We start from the raw sequence: 16,626 nt of genomic DNA, 5'->3' as shown, positions 1-16,626 counted from the left end.
GTTACCGGGAGCACAAAGGTCATTGCAATCGTTGCACAGTCTCCGTTTGCGAAAAGGACGTGCTTTTCAGACAAAGCAATGTAACAACTGATACGCTTATTCGCGTTAATCTGTACCTGTGAGTACGTTTCGTGCGTTCTTTGTGCGTGAGAAACGCGGGGCACGTTTCGATCTGCTTTTCATTCTGCGCGTGGCATTTTAAGTTGTTGCTATCGCGTTCATTGCTTCGCCTTTGCGGCAAAGCTGGGACTTTTTCGCTTGACCGCAGTAGTGGTGACTGTAGTGCATCATGATGTCGACGTGCACTTCACTGGCGTTACATTTAGTGTATACTGTGTGTCTAGAATGTAAAAATATAGATCTTCGGCATACAGAGCAGGTTAGAGAAAGACATGACAGCAACAGTATACGAGCACTCTGGTATGGTGACTTATCATAGCAGACCACTTGAGCCATTTGCCCCATAGGGTATGTCAAACATGGCTCACGCGTTATTGGATATTTGCGACACTCTCGTCATCTTTTTTTTTCACCTCATTTGGTTCAGTACCCTAAATCAGGGTCTGGGTAATTATGGCGCCGCTCTTCCCATACTCTCTTCCCACTGCACCCAATAGCCTTATCCCTCATATAGCCATCCTTTTAATGGCCACAGCTATTCACCACGGTGTCTTAACGGCTATGGCACTGCACCGCAATCATACCAGGGCTTTCGCATAGAAAAAGCCTCATGACTAACATTCAATACGAAGTGGTGCTGCCTCTGGGTTTTAATATTAGTGGAGTGCCATAGGTATGTTGAATATGAAAAAAAGATATGAAGCATACATGGTGTTCAATTCAAACTACGTCATTGACCCAAATACGATGGACTAAAATGCAATGGACGCCCATAGCTGTGTCAACCGTGTGCATTTTTAATTGCCTCTGATCTCTCCGAGTAAGTCACAGTACGAATGGTTGGAAAAACTTCATCTCAAAGGCCTCAGAGTTGCTTTGGGAGTGCCAAAGTTTGCAGCGAGCATAAAGGTGCTTCATGAAGCTCGTCTTCCGCCGTTATACGTATTCTTGCCTCTCAACGACTGCTTGCACAGCTTTGCCGACTTGGTGAATCGAGCCCAGGACGAGCACTGCTCAGTCACCTTCGGCGACGCATGGAATCCCGAGCTTTCGTGGCCCTCAACACCCTCCGCCATCTTATCATCAATTTCCCCAAACAAAGACCATTTCGACAGGACCCACCTTGGTCACATAAGGATGTCGACTGTCTGGTGACGATTCCACGGATGCAAAGCAAGCGTTCCACACCCACAGCAGAAATACTTTCTTTAGCACTTGAATATATTGAAGAAAAGTACGCCGATCATTTGAAAGTTTTCACCGATGGATCAGTCGACATAGTGCGCGGAGCAAGTGCTGCAGCGTTTGTGATCCCGTCTCTAAAGGTTTCCTGGGCAGCGAGACTCGAGTGCGTTCTTTCATCGACAGCATGTGAAAGCGTGGCAATTCAGGCAGCCCTGAAAAACTGAAGCTTTGTAGGCAGCAACAAATCGTGCTGTTCTCGGGCAGTAAGCCCACTTTGCAGCGGCTAAAACATGGAGTAATTCTGGATCGATGCTCTCAAAGATCACTGCGAATCCTTAAAGACCTGCATGGTATGGGTATAAACAATACGTTTTAGTGGATTCCAACACATGTGGATATAGCGGGTATTGAGGTGGCTGACAGACTTGCCCGGAGTGCTCTGGAGCTTACACCAACGAAAAAGGCTCCCAAAGACAATCAGCATATCGTACGAGAAGCTGTAAACAAGCATTTTCACTCGTTATGGCTGACGCCTCACCAGCCATATGTGTGACACAAGGGCTATCAAGGGAAGAGGCCTGCTTGACTTCATCGCATTCGAACGGGATCAGTGCGTACACCAGCATGGCTTCACAAGATCAGACTGTCCGCGACGCCCTTGTGCCCGAAGTGCAAGGAAAACGGTTATATAGAACACTATTTGCTTAAATGTTGCGCGCTTAAGAAGGAACGGCAAGGTTCATTTGAGGAACTGCAACAGTTAGGCTCACCGTGCGGCAGCGTGACTGATATTGTGTTTTCGCGTGGTTCCTCGATCTTCAGAAAACAAGTGTCGCGACTTCTCTCGAAATTTTTGATTGCTAAAGACCTCGCATGTGACTGGTGATAAGTGACAATTATGTTTGTTCTATAGATCAGCGAGATAGAGTACCGGCACAGTACTGCACGTGGAATAGCACAAAAGCCGCTGTCTTATGCAGGCTTACGTCGCGCTATAAACGATTTTTATTTTAAGAGCCTGCTCGTGATTAGTTAAAAAACAAACAAAGGACACAGCTTCATTTGGCAAAGAGGAAACCAGGCGGGGCAATTGCCTGCAAATTATGCAAGGCTAGATACGCCGGCTACCTACAACATCCTTAACCTTAACCTTAGCAGATTGATGAACGCCGTTGACCTGTTAAAATAAATGGTGCCCGTTGAGGCTTGCCCACTGTGTGGCGTGTTGATGGTGGACCCGTTGAACAACTGCGCATGTTTTTGCATTGCACGAATGTGTTATTCACATTACTGTGTTAGCAGTTTTCATTTGAAGAAATTTGTAGATTTCTCGAAATAGTTTTGTGGTAGCCACCGCTTAACTTTTGTGAAAATTTCGGTCTATTCGTATTTATTATAAGTAACTGACACTGAAGTCCTACACCGTCATAAACGCTGATTTCGTGCTGCTGTTGCGGCGAAAACCGAAAAAAGTCACAACATATCCACGGAGTGAGCTAAGCATCCGTCCGTCCGTCCGTGCTTCAGTCCGTAGTCTGTCTGTCTGTCTGTCTGTCTGTCTGTCTGTCTGTCTGTCTGTCTGTCTGTCTGTCTGTCTGTCTGTCCGTCCGTCCGTCCGTCCGTCCGTCCGTCCGCCCTCCGTTCGTCCTTCGGTCAGTTTGTCTGTCTGTCCACCCGTCCGCACATGCTGAGTGACTCATCGAACTAGGTGGTCACGAACCGCGACGAGCTAGGAGGAGCAAACCCATGGCTCAAAGAGCTTCGCCCCTAAAAAAATGCGAGTGATACAGAAATATCAAGAGAAGTTAAAAAGGAACGTTGTAAGTTAGCTTTCGTATGCAAGAGCTAGCGCTTTAGTTTCATAAAATGTTGCGCAACGTAGATACAAACGCGTCTGGCTTCATAACACTCCAAAGTATACATTGCGCGTAATCTGGCGTTTTGCCACATCTTTTCATACCGTTTGAGCTGGTTTCTTTGTATGTCTCCTTTGTCTATTATTTTGCTTCTCTTCGTTCGAGCGACCTCAGCTTGCTCTAATCTCGCTTGCGACTGCACGATTTCTAAAATTGGAACGCGGGACAGACTTTACCGGTGGCTAATCTAGCTGTTCCACGTGCGTCTGGAGATCAGACAGGCGTCTCCATTGAGCACGCATTCATAGTTTTGCTTCGTTGCGCCGTCGCACGCCATGAAGCTATCAGCGCTGGTGTTCTAAACGTTTACGTCCATTTACATTGCGACTTTCTTCCTCCCTGGACTTTGCCCACGAGACAATTTGTAACGTTGAATACCAGTGACAGATGCAGATCAAGTTTTTCTGCTCTGAGCGGAGCAAGCACATTCCAATGGCTGATTAGGAGCATGAATTGTGTGTTCTAATGGCAGATTGAGAGCAACTGCAGATCACGGATCGCTCCGTGGAGCAAGACATCTTGCTCCGCTTAAATCGGTGGATTTGACCGGAAGTTCATGTGACGTCTTCTGTGCACCCGCCCTTCATACAATCACTGATGGATGTCTGCAAAACGCTTTGCACTCCCTCGCACCCTCTCGTGCTCCCTCGCTAGATTTCCACTCACCAAGAGCTCCCGTCGAGACGCACGCGTTACAATCGCAGATGTGGCGAGAACGATCCCGCTCGCATCGGCGCGCTCCATTCACAACCCGGCTTAGCGCTCGCCATCTGCCATAGGAATTCAACATAAGCAATGACTTTAACGCAGTGGTGCTTGCTGGGACATAGTCGACGCTTACTACAGCTGGCGCGTAGACTCCATTACTGGGTTGTTGCAAAATTCGTGTGGGCGCGCAAAGCTATCTAACGTAGCTCCATAATCTTCTCATTTACGTGCATCCTCTCTGTCTACACGTTGTTTACACTTTTGTGGTAATCTATTCAGTCGCATTAATGTGCACCTAATGGGCATGAAAACATGATCGCATGCTTCCATTTGGCCTCGTCTAAGCACACGTATGCGTCGAGCTGCCCTCTCGCATGCAAACACAAGAGCCAAAGTCATTGTATTGCACCTGTCAAAAATTTTCTTCATTTGTCAGATAACGCGTACAATATTGTTTCCGTAATGTTTATTCTCATAGTACGATGGAAAATCAAACACATGAACCGCAACGACAAGACTTTCTGACAAGAATCTTTTTCACGGAGTAAAAATCATTTATTGTGCTGAACCCTGGAACTCTACGAAAACCCAAGTGTACATACATCATGGAGCCCACGCTGTAAAGACCGTTTGGCTTAATAAGCCGGAAGTTGATGATACTCCCTAACATGCCTGCTTCTCTACGCGCCCAAGTGGCAGTTCTACAATAAGGTTAGAGCCGGTAATACACAAGTAATCTTTTGGCTTATTGTGTAGCAGCAACTCCCCTCTGTAAGCACTGTTGTCATTGTAAGCGGCTAATAATAATAATTATATTAATAGTAATAATGATAATAATAAATAAGAATCTTTCTTGTTTTATATGCCATAGCCACGATATGATAATGGGGCGCGCCGTCGAGTTCAATGGCTTCGGAAATGTCAACCATTCTCAAGTCTTTAGGGCGCACCTCAATACGGGCCTCTAGCATTACGAAATCCGACTGCCATGGCTTGATTGAAACCGGTGCCTTCGTTTCCGTTGCCGAGTTCCCTAATCATCGACCCTTCGCGGAGATGGTTTCAGCTGCTATCTAATTGTCCACGTATTCGTCTTCATACATTTTGGGCGTAGCCGCCTTTAAAGAAGTCTTGAAGACAAACCGATGTACATTAAGCACACACGTCGTGGTCGTTATATCGCAATTCAAAGTACGCTATACCATTTGATGCGTCGCGCACACTTGTTCAGACTTATGTTTTCGTCGTCTCGGTTGTGAACCACATTCCCTTCCCCAACGTTGAATTGCAGATCAGAACACTGATTTGGGACAGCTTTTTCTACCAAGATGAATCCCTTCATTTCCCTTCGGCACATGGGACACCCTCCCGTCAGACTACAGAAAAGCACTTCAAGATTGCCACCGCACGATGAGCGGACAGATAGGCCCAGCTTTTAAATGCGAAGCATTTCTTAGTGAACTTCGGTGACATTGAGCGTATCTATCTATCTATCTATCTATCTATCTATCTATCTATCTATCTATCTATCTATCTATCTATCTATCTATCTATCTATCTATCTATCTATCTATCTATCTATCTATCTATCTATCTATCTATCTATCTATCTATCTATCTATCTATCTATCTATCTATCTGTCTGTCTGTCTGTCTGTCTGTCTGTCTGTCTGTCTGTCTGTCTGTCTGTCTGTCTGTCTGTCTGTCTGTCTGTCTGTCTGTCTGTCTGGCTGCTATCTATCTATCTGGCTGCTATCTATCTATCTGGCTGCTATCTATCTATATATCTGGCTGGCTAGCTAGCCAGCCGCCTACGACTTTTAGCTTTCCTGGCCATTTCGATAACGCTATCGATAGCAAACTTGGTATGGCATAACATGACTGTATGAAGAACACATTTGACTAGCCATAACATGAAAATCATGACAGATGTCATGAATGTCATGATTTGCATTTCGTGGTCCTGCAGCTCTTGCGGTGGTTTCGTTCACATGGCATGATTGCATGACGAACACAAGTGACAGACCCTTACATGAAAATCATGACATACGTGTTATGTAACAACATGACTACATGCCACACTCATGATACACTCGCGGCCGTTTCGCTAGCTTCACATATGCAAATTTGGTATTACGTGACGCCAATGGCTGATGAAGGTATGCGACTGGTGCAAACATGGTAATCATGAGATGCTTGTCATGCGAGAACATGATTACATGCCACAGTCAAGGCACCAATACATTTCTACGTGACGTGGAGCGCGGGCTCACCGGCGTTCATTTCGTCGCGTCACGTTGGCGTTGCCACGCCAGGCGCCTTTCCTGCCATATACTCGCAGGCGCACGACGCGCTGCGTTGCTTTAACGCATGCACGTTTCATTGCGTCTGGCGTCCCTCCGTCACGAAAAGAGGGAGACGCAGTGTTGTCGGGGTAAAGCAAGGGCGCGAAATGCCGAAATGCAGCATGTCGGATTTCGCGCCGGTTGCCATCGGGCCGCGCTGACAGACGCTAGTCGCGCCTGGCGTCAGATTAAAGAGTGCTTGCGTTTTGCTAACGTAGCGTCGCTGTGCCCAGCGTGCGTGCGCGTCAAAGCTACATTGGAGTATATTGGGCCTTTCATGATGCGCTCGTGGCCGTTTTGCTAGCTTTATATATATCAAACTCGGTGTTACGTGACGTCAATAGATGACAAAATATATGAATGATGCAAACATGATATTCCAAACACGCGTGTCATGTAAGAACGTGAATACATACCACGCTCATAGCGTGCTCGCGGCCGTTTCGCTAGCTCCACATATACTAAATTTGTTATCACGTGACGTGAATAGATGACTATGGTAAACGACACATCCAAACATAATAATAATGACACGGAAGTCATGTACGGCCTCATTTAGTTCCACCTCGGAACGTTGTACTGATTTTAAATTGACATATCCACATTCCTTATTCGTGCTTCGCATATAATCGATTCCCTTTGTACGTGGGATCTGTCTTTTTTTTTACCCTCTCCGCAACGGTAGTGAAGGTTCAATTTATCCACAGTGATGCGAGACAAATAGACACCACCTTGACCTTGCTGTCGCTAACCGCTCCCTAGCATTCCTCCACGATTGTTCCATCCTGGACAATGAACACTAACGTCAGGGGACGACGTAGCGGTCACGCAAAGGTCGATTCGAGTCTTGTTCCCCATTTTGCAGCTGTTGTATCGTATTGCTCCGTCGTGTAGGACGCATGGCCGAGCACGCAGAACCACTGCGGCCGCAGCGGGTGGAGGAGACACAGTGGCGGCGCAGCGGTTTCTCGTTACGTAAGAGCGGAAAATAACCGAACGGATCGCGGTGTGTGGCGGGTGCAAGACGCGCGCATAATGTGGAGCGCCAACCGGAAACACCCGTTGGAACACCCGTGACTACGCGCCGCCACCGGCAGTGCGAAGGTGCAGTCGTCGATGGCGAGGGCGTCATTTCACCGCGACGAGTTCATCGTCTGAAGCCGGCGAGCGGGACGGACAGGGGCGGCGGCGGACGACACGGGGGCAAAAAGAGAGAGGCACGCCTTCAACTCAGCTGTTGACAGAAGTCACGCTGTCGTGTCCATTCGCACGTCTGTACGGTATACACGAGAGAGGTGTAACGGCACATCATATTTAAGGCACCTCTTGTCTCCCGTCGCTTCGATCGTAAACGGCCGTACTATAAGGTGAGTCCGTCGATGCATCGATATCTCCTTTTTTTCCGGCTGCGTGTGCAGATACTTAACGGTGAGAGCGCTGCGTACGTTAACAACATGTCAGTGTTGGCATGACCAGCCTGTTATGTATGTCGGCTCTCTTAAAAAATCTTCTTGTACACGATCATGTAAATCAGGAAATTTCCTCTTAGTGCGTGTGTTTGTGTGTAAGTGAGTGCGGACGCGATTATCCTGATTATTATATTCTGACGTTTCTGCCAGACCTCAGCCTCTATGAAAGATGTATTTTGGTCATATTTATCTGATTGTGGTAAACATTCATTAATATACAGGGTGTTGCAAAAAACTGTCGAATATTCTTCAAAACTTACAGAAAGGAGGTATCTTCGAGCTACTTGTGGCGTCTCCTTTCCTGTGGCAAAAGGGATTTTCAGATGCGTTCAAACATTATTTACAGCACTAATTATATAAATTAACACGTTTAACTTTTTAGCTTGTGGTGATAGCCAGTCGAGTCAATTGAACAAATTCAGGCTCTTCCTATACGAATAGTTCATAGCCACATTGAAGTTTTGCACAAGCGGCCGCTGGTAATCACTCCGGAGTGATGAAATGAACCTAATTTAGCTGAAGAAACCGAAACCGACGCACTAAGCAGCGCATCTACCATTAACTTCGACAACTACCTCAGTGACGACACTGTTTCCCTCGCCGATATCGACCGTCAATTTAGACACTTCGCTTCGAGGGTGCTTATCGGCGCTCGCTTATTCTTCTCTCCTAATGCGAGGGAAACAGTGTCTTCTTTGAGGGTGTGGTCGAAGTTAATGGTAGATGCACCGTTTGGTGCGTCGGTTTCGGTTTCGCCAGCTAAATTGGTCAGATTGCATTGCTTCGCAATGATTACCAGTGGCCGCTTTTCCAAAATTTCAAAGTGGCTACGGACTGTTCGTATAGGAAGGGCTTGTATTCGCCCATGTGACTCGAGCGGCTATTATTACTGGTTTAAAAGTAATTGTGGTAACTAACCTCTATAATTATTGCCGTAAATAATGTTGGTAACCATCTCAAGATGTCATCTGCCACAAGAAAGGCGACGCCATAAGTATCACGCAGATACCTTCTTTCTGGGATATTTAAAGAATATTGGACACACTTCTTGAGACACCCTGTATACCCACATGCACACACTTCAAGGACATAAAATCATGAGAGGGGCCTTTGTGTCATCGGATCATGTTTTTGAATAGAATTTTTTCTGCTCGTGTTCTTAAATATTCTCCTAAAACAATATGTACATAAAGGTAAATTGAAGCCGGGTTAGCTCCTTTCTCTGGGATAGAGTAGGAATAATCGGAGAAAAGAAAAGAAAAAAAAAGAGAGAAAGAAAGAAAGAAAGAAAGAAAGAAAGAAAGAAAGAAAGAAAGAAAGAAAGAAAGAAAGAAAGAAAGAAAGAAAGAAAGAAAGAAAGAAAGAAAGAAAGAAAGAAAGAAAGAAAGAAAGAAATTTTGGGCTGTAAATCGTTTGAGACAGTGGTTTGATATATGTGCTACTCAATCGGTAATAGAGCCGCGCCGTGGCTGCATGAGAAAACGTTGCCACCACGCACAGTATTTACAGATTTAGCTCGGCGCTACTTGCGTAAAGTGTTTTGGAAACTGCAAAGAGCACTTGACCGATCCGGTTGGATCCTGCCTGCTACTGTGCGTCTCAGCCTGTCAATTGAACGCGGAGGAGCGCGCCAATTTGCTTGCCGCGCGCTGTGCGACGCTGCGAACCAAACCGAACTCTCTTGCCACTACGGTGCGAACGGCCGGCTCTTGCAAGCGTTGCCTTCTCTTGCATCATCGACGTGAATTAGCCGTGATCAATCTGCGACCAGCGGTTGTCACCAGCGTGGCGATTCGTTGGCATCGTGCAGTGCTTCTACAGATTCACGGCAATTGATGCACGGGCGCGGGTCTAAGTTATTTCAGAATTTAAGACCATGGAAACGGAAACAACTCTGCGTCCAATTTGTGCGTATATAGGCGAGAGGCGAACCATGCCCCAGCCGGTTCTGCCCAGAGCTAGGCAGATCTTGTGACACCTTGACTGCGCCAGCCATTTGCGTTCTGAGTGATACAGAATTTCTTTTTTTCTCCACAGCGATCAATGATTCTAAGGGGTCGCGGTCAAGGCCGCTCGCGAGACGTCTTGCCTCGGGCGTTGCAGACGCGCTTCTTCGTTGCCGCGTATCATTTGGGTCAAGGGAACAATGATTGATTGCATCGCGACAAAGTAACAGAACTACGAAGATTTCAGATAGTGTGCGGCAGACTTGTCACTAGTGAACTCGCAAGACATCGGGTGATGTTTGGATGTCTTATTTAGTAGCAGGCTGGTATTGAGGCATAAACCCCCGTTACACGACAAACGTAATGTCATTTTCGAAGGCTGACATAGAGTACACTTATTAAACTTCCGTTCCTTTCACGAGTCTTACACTTAACGTATGGTTCTTTCTAAGAATTTTTTTAACAAAAGCGTTCGCATAGCATGTTGTAACTCGCGTCACATTCTCTTAGTACTGTGTGAAAACGATCATTAATATATAGTATGAAATGTCTAAACCTGCGCCTTGCACGGCACTGTGGGTCCTCACTTCTGACGATGTTCACCGAAATTCTGTGCCAGCAATCGAGATATTAGCAGGGCTAACACCCCACATTCATGCATTCATTCATTCATTCGTTCGTTCATTCATTCATTCATTCATTCATTCATTCATTTATACATTCATTTCCCGCGCTTTCCACCGAGCTGATGATGTATGTGTACAAGTACTTGCAGCGTAGCTACATAACGGCTCCATTCATCTCTATATTTTAGGGTCGTTACCTCTCCTTTCTCTTATATATATTATTTTTCCGCTTTACTGTCTTCTAGATTTTGGCACGCGTGTCTGTTTCTGTAGTTGCGCCGCCCTTTTTTTTTTCTTTTTTGCATATTCGTTTTCTGGCTCTCCCAGCTTCCTCGTCGCATTTCCTTTTAGTTCTTTTTTTTCGCCCTTTTACGGCCGTACTTTTCCGTCGTCTATTCCTTTCGCGTCGTATTTCATCTTCGTCTCTGCTGCATTCCCGCATATCGTCGACGACACTCGAATGAACGTGCAGCTCGCGACGTGCGATGTTCCACGATGTAATAACACTTTCCCGGGGAAAGTATAGATGAGTCAAAGGAAGTGGTCATACGTCAAAAAATAACCAACCTTCAACGTGCTGTAGACTGCGCAAGCTTATCGCGCCCGTTTCCTCGCACTAATTACCACGTGGTGACCTTAAGCCCTAACCACACGTACGCCTTACAACGCATGACAAGGTCTCGTCTTTATATGAGCGCCCTCTCCCTCCGTAGGAACGTGACAAGACGCGGAGTCTACACGCCACGCGATGATACGTTGGCACACGTACGTGTAGGTGGGGCTTCTGTTAACGTGGATTATTCACATATAGGACGGGCACAGATGCACAAGCGAACAACTTGCAGAGGTTCGTTCAAACAAAACACCGAAGTGGCTGCGCGGTAATTTGATGTAGTTATCGAGCGCGAGTCCGGGTAAGTTACTCGCGAGATTCGAGCATTGGCAATGCTCATCTTGTTATAGAAACCACAGTGAGGGTGCAACTAAACACAAAACACGAGAATTTCCTGTGTGGTCGCACAAGTTTTGTTCTCGGTCAATCGTGGTATGTAAATGCGACTACGTGGCAGACGACGTTGCGGGGAAATCCTGCATATTGAACGACCGGCTTTGTTGACGTACCCATGCACTCCTCCCGTTCTCTTCGTTTATCAATCACTGCTGTCCATGAAAACGACGTACCTTCGACGTACTTCGAAGTGCAAACCAATTCGCTGTTAAAGTCGCGCACTGCAACGCTCGCAGTATCGCCCTCACCGTATAAGGCGGTGCTATACGGTGGGTTCGATTCCGACGGCAGCGGTCGCGCTTCGTTGGAGGCGAAGTGGTAGAGGCCCGTGTACTGTGTGATCTAAGTGGGGGTTAAAGGACACCGGATAGTAGAATTTTGCCTGAGCCTTTAACTACGTCATGGTCCATAATTATTAAGGCGAAAGCCTTGGACGCTTCATCAAGCGTGCTAATTGTCCCAGTGGCCCGCGTCGGTGGCGTCAACGTGAGTGCTGCAAAAAAAAAAAACCTTCGCGTGATGACGTCATCATACGACGTCGTCTTGACGTCACAAATCGCCAACGGAATAAAATGGTCAGTGTTGCGTGTGAACACTATGCAATATTTGGTCGCACTCGATTGTAGTTCACTTCAACGAACCGCCGGAGCGTAGAAAGCAGCTGAGAATACAAAGGCCACGTGATTATGATATCAACCCAGACTCGCGCGCGATTCCTGAAACTTCCTGGTACAGATTCGTATCAGCTGCCAATGCACTACAGCTTTTCAGGAAGTGATTCTCTGTGTCATCGTATTAAACGCGCTCTTTTACTTCCGGGAAGGGCAGGCAACAAGCTTTTCTTCATAACCTGCATGCCTTTATCTGTCGCCCTTGTGGAGAGGAAACACGGACAGCAATGGAACGCCGCGTGGCTGAGTAATATTTTCTGGTCGACTGGATTAAAACGTAAATAAATTAGATTTGTACATATTCACACATTTTGTCAGCGTTCGTACGTACATACCCAGGCTCGTGCGCACATTGTATCTGTATATGTATAGTCAATATTCAGCAGCTAAGCAACACACAAAACATACATACATACATACATACATACATACATACATACATACATACATACATACATACATACATACATACATACATACATACATACATACATACATACATACATATATACATATATACATACATACATACATACATACATACATACATACATACATACATACAGAAAGTACGTACGAATACGTGCATGCATGCGTGCATACATTTGCACTTTACAGACAAGTTACCTCACAAGGTTGAAGAGGTTCAGAGTGGGAGGCTGGGAAACTGAGTCAATCTGATTTGCTCCACATATGGCGTGCTTACTATATCATCCTGGCCCTGACACGTGAAACATAACCCTCTGTTTAGTTGAGCTTACAGAGCATCCATCGTTTAGCGTTGTCACCGTGGCTGTTATACATCATATGCTGATAAAAAGATTGGATATGTTCGATTTTGTGATACTCGCTAGTGTCAGTTGAATGTCGGGCTACCCGGCCTACCCACGGGGATAACATCTTGTGAAGACTCAGTAACCACTATTACATTCACTGCGCGCCTGCGTGCGTGTGTGTGCGCGCGCGAAGTTTTTGAGGTGCTGAAACGTAAGGTTGAAAAAGACATCTTCATGACTACGTCACTGCCGAAAATCTACACCACGGCCAGCGTTCAGTATTTATTGTACGCTTTGTTACTGCAGTAACACACAGTCGCTCAGGTTTGCGGCCCTGTTCCGCAGTATTCCGCTAACGCAAATTGGTTTGCGGACAAATTAAAGTGTTCTACCACCACTACATACGTTGCGTGCCGCATATTCCATCGGTCGGGAAGCCTTCCGATCTCGCCTAATAGGGGCTTAATGGCGGCCACGCGTCTCTGCCGGTACTTATGTGCTTACAAAGCGCACGTAAACCTTCCTGTTATCGCCGTCATAATTCCGCAACGCTGCATTATGCGTGGCCTCGTGTACATGTGGGTCCGTGTTTTCTACGATCGATCCAGACGCGCGTGCGCGGCTTGTATTCGTATGCCGGAACACGTGCGATGGCCTTGGCCTTCGAGGATCCCCTACACCCACTTTTTCCCCCCGGTAGATTTTTTTGTTTGTTTTCGTTTCACTCTGTCGCTCGATTTTTTTTCTTTCCTTATTTAGCTGCTCACTAATGAATGTCTCTGACCAGAAGTGATGTCAAGTGCGTCGCATGATTCCCACGCATACATGGTGCGCATTTCGTGCCGCGAGAAAAAAAAATTGAACGAACAGAGCGTGATTGCGCTTCTTACCCTAAATTTAGCGAAATAGTTTCTGGAGCCGATATCTTTTGACGCAACATTTACCGAGAGCTCCTTCACGTATGCGACTAGTTCCGTGGTCACGTGAATAAGTTCATCGCATTGTTACTGGTCGCGAATGGCCTCTTTGGTCGCAAAGGCGACTTTTGTGGCGCACTTGCGTGCTGCTCAATTTTTTCAGTCTGTCCCACATGGACGTGCACTGCTCCTGTGCTGGTGCTGGTTGGTTAGCTGAGTACCCGGTAGTTGTATTATTTGACTAGCAACTGTAGGCGTTCTCTTGTTTTCATGCAGTATCAGTTTTTAAATGTGAATTTATTTCTTAGTCGGCCCATGTCAGGCATCCGGCGTTGTCCGCGTGCCGACAGGTGTTATCTCTTCGCTGTCATCCCTCTCCCATAGCAACAGCTGCGGGCGCGCGCTCGTATCGGCTTATCCTCGCCCTTACCAACAGGATCATAAGGTGCGAGAGAGTCTAGGAGAAGGTAGGTACAGTGTTACGCCGCTAGTTCTTTCACCGTTCCTTCTCCCTCCTTTCTGCACCCCACTCTCCCGTACGCTCGCGTCTCACTCTCGAGCGGTCGCTGGCTGGGCGCCTCTCAAGGTGATGGCAGAAGTCGGTAAAAGCGAATGTCTGACGGCAACGGTACTCTCACTCGGTGCAAGAAATGCATTCGCATTTTCTCACGTTTCCTTCAGGGAGGTGGGGGCATTTTTTTCTTGATTCTCTCTACTTGAGCTCGCAATGTTGTCAAAGAATTCTCATGGTCAGGATCATAACGTGGATGGCTTCTGTACATAACGATGACCTAACGCGTGACCTATTTATCCGCAGTGGCGTGAACAGCATTCCCGTCACTCCGGTATCCTTGGAATAATGCTGAGTAACCCCAGAACGATTTAGGAATAGTTCTATGCTGTGATTGCAAGCTAAGAGAGTACTACAAAGACATACCAACCAGCCCACATAAACATCCTTTTTCAGTTCTACTGTTTCCATATATTGGCAACTCATCTGCTACATATGCGCACACAAGAGGCGTCCCGCAAGAGGCAGTCTTTTTCCCAGTCTTATTGATTATCCTAATGAGCTTTATTCTACGACATATGGACGTACAGATATGTGTGTATGCTGATGACATTGCGATTTTCGTATCAGCAGATCATATTCACGTGATGTACGCCATATTACAGGCATGCTTAGCAGCCATAGAAAGCGGCTTGATTATATGCATTTGTACCTAATGGTTAGCAAATGATCTTTACTGGGATTACCTTCAAAAGACCCATGATGCTCTATTATCATCTGAAAAACATTCCTTAATTAGACAATAGAAAATATCTTGGTGTATTATATGACATGTCGATGTCTTGGAAAATCGCACATTGAATATACCGCAGCGAATGGTATTCGCGTGGTTCGATTATGAAGGATTATGATGATATGTTGGCTTTAACGTCCCAAAACCACCATTTGATTATGAAAGACGTCGCAGTGGAGGGCTCCGGAAATTTCAACCACCTGGGGTTTTTTAGCGTGCACCCAAATCTGATCAGATGGGCCTACAACATTTCCGCCTCCATTGAAAATGCAGCCGCCGCAGCCGGGATTCGATCCTGCGACCTGTGGGTCAGCAGCCGAGTACCTTGGCCACTAGACCACCGCGGCGGGGCTCGATAATTAAGAAAACTGTGTAGTTGTGGGATAGGTGTGCGCAGAAAAAACGCTCCCATCAATATACCGAATGTACGTTCGCCTGATTCTGGAGTTTGGGTGCATATCATTTGACTGGGCGCCTGCGTATAATTTTCATATTCTTGTCATGACCGAAACACAAGCCTTGAAGCTGTGTTTAGGTCTTTCTAAATTCGTAGCAACCAAGGTTTCGTATATGGAAGCTCGGGTACCTTCACTTGCTACTAGGTTCAAATTGTTAGCAGTGCAAACATTTCTAAGTCGGTACGAATCCACTGCAAGACGTATAGAAACAATTTATATTTTGCGACCAGTCCTGTTCCTGGCAATATACTGGCTGAGATATCGTACGCTTCAAAGTCTATACATAGTTTTTTGACACATGTAGTTATTGGTGACGTGACTTCAGTCAGTAACAAGAGCAACTATGTTAAGATACAGTACGATGATATCTTTCCAAAGAAAATGCCAAGCTTATGTCGTACCAATTTTTAAACTCCATTTTAAGTGACTACCTGGCACACAAGCCAATAAAGACAGTTATTGCAACTGATGCTTTTCAAAGTGAGGAAAAGTAGGGAATTGGTATTTTCTCTAATACTCCAGATTGGTTCTTTTCCTTTTGCCCTCCAGAGTTCGTGCCCATCTTTGTAGCAGAACTCATAGCGATCATTCTAGCGCACCGCAGTCTGACATCATCATCAAGTTCCGCAGTAACTTTGATGGACTCCTTATTGGTGTGTTGTTCCCTCTCAGGAAATGAGGACTCACGTGTTCTGAGTGCACTGAAATCCTTAATTCTTTCCCATATAAATTTGATTAGGTTGGTTTTGCTTCCAGAACATAAGGGCCTTTTTCTGAATTAAATGGTAGATGTGCTAGCAAAAACTTCTTTGAATTGCCTGGTTACTTATGTACTGCCGGCGTCTAAAATCTTAATATGCGTTAATAAGAAAAAAATGTTTTTAGAAGAATTTTCTGTTCCAATTATAATAAATATTGGGGTGTAACTTCCCAGAATTACGATATAATTATGAGAGACGTCGCAGTAGAGGGCTCCAGAAATTTCGACCACCTGAGGTTCTATAACGTGCACCTATATCTATATAAGCACACAGACCTAAATCATTTTCGCTTCCGTCGAAAATGCAGCCGCCGTGGCTCGGATTGGACCCCGTGACCAGTGTGTTAGCAGTCGAGTGCCTTAGCCACTAGACCACCACGCTGGGTCTTCTGCTCCATTATTAATAGCCACTTTAG

The 16,626-nt window shown here is 46.0% G+C and overlaps 1 protein-coding gene across 7 annotated transcripts in view; it reads left to right on the top strand.

Annotated features, from left to right (window-relative positions):
• The window catches only part of LOC119174263 (prestin), a 269,359-nt gene that overhangs the window by 191,053 nt on the left and 61,680 nt on the right, over positions 1 to 16,626 (top strand). Inside the window, exon 1 of one of the 7 annotated variants that reach the window (XM_075883093.1) lies at positions 7,335 to 7,641. The exons of the other annotated variants lie outside the window; for them this stretch is intronic. The gene's annotated coding sequence lies outside the window, so the exon portion shown is untranslated. Of the gene's footprint in view, positions 1 to 7,334; positions 7,642 to 16,626 lie in introns of those variants that run through there. 7 annotated transcript variants of the gene reach the window in all.

This window comes from Rhipicephalus microplus, unplaced genomic scaffold, assembly GCF_043290135.1.
Source record: "Rhipicephalus microplus isolate Deutch F79 unplaced genomic scaffold, USDA_Rmic scaffold_15, whole genome shotgun sequence".
NCBI classification, from domain to species: domain Eukaryota; kingdom Metazoa; phylum Arthropoda; class Arachnida; order Ixodida; family Ixodidae; genus Rhipicephalus; species Rhipicephalus microplus.
This window is presented reverse-complemented; position numbering and strand designations above follow the sequence as displayed.